The sequence below is a fragment of the Sinocyclocheilus anshuiensis genome, unplaced genomic scaffold, assembly GCF_001515605.1.
Source record: "Sinocyclocheilus anshuiensis isolate Anshui unplaced genomic scaffold, SAMN03320099.WGS_v1.1 scaffold292, whole genome shotgun sequence".
Lineage (NCBI taxonomy): Eukaryota > Metazoa > Chordata > Actinopteri > Cypriniformes > Cyprinidae > Sinocyclocheilus > Sinocyclocheilus anshuiensis.
In genome coordinates, this window is record NW_015555757.1 from 1,317,578 (window position 1) to 1,318,160 (window position 583).

The 583-nt window shown below is 36.2% G+C and overlaps 1 protein-coding gene across 1 annotated transcript in view; it reads left to right on the forward strand.

Annotated features, from left to right (window-relative positions):
- LOC107673953 (netrin receptor UNC5B-b-like) overlaps nucleotides 1–583 on the forward strand; it is a 52,467-nt gene that overhangs the window by 16,334 nt on the left and 35,550 nt on the right. The gene's annotated exons all lie outside the window — the stretch shown is intronic.

Consider the following 583-nt stretch of genomic DNA (forward strand, 5'->3'; position numbering starts at 1 on the left):
TTACACCAAATACACAAAATAATGTTCTTTTTAGCAGCATCATATGACCCCTTTAAGATAACATGTAGAAAGAAAAAAACGCATCTTAAGCACGCAGAATAACATAAGTGGACTTTGAACGATTAATTACCGCTTTGAACGATTACGTAATTGTGGCATCCATAATTGTAATTGCGATTAGAAATTTGATTAATTGTGCAGCCCTAGATAGTTATGTGTACCTTATGCAAGAAAATATTTTTGGTGAGTACAATATTTTATTCAGTGTTTAGTAATCTATAAAAAAAAAGTCATGGAAATGTTTTGGTCAAAAGGTGTGCTTGGAGCTGCAATGAGAACCAGACTTTCTGCAAGCTAAAAAAATCTGTCTTTCTGAGATTAAGAATTGCATCACTTATTCAGTGAATGTTTAGTATTGTGTCATTCAGCTGTACCTGGGCACCTGGGCTGTTATGTAATCGGAGAGGCTCATCCTTATACAGACACATACACACTCATCTGTCCTCTACTTTCTCTAACATGCAGTCCCCTGAAAGATGGGCTTTGCTCTTAGCATCCTCTTGTTGCTTCACTGCTTGTTTGT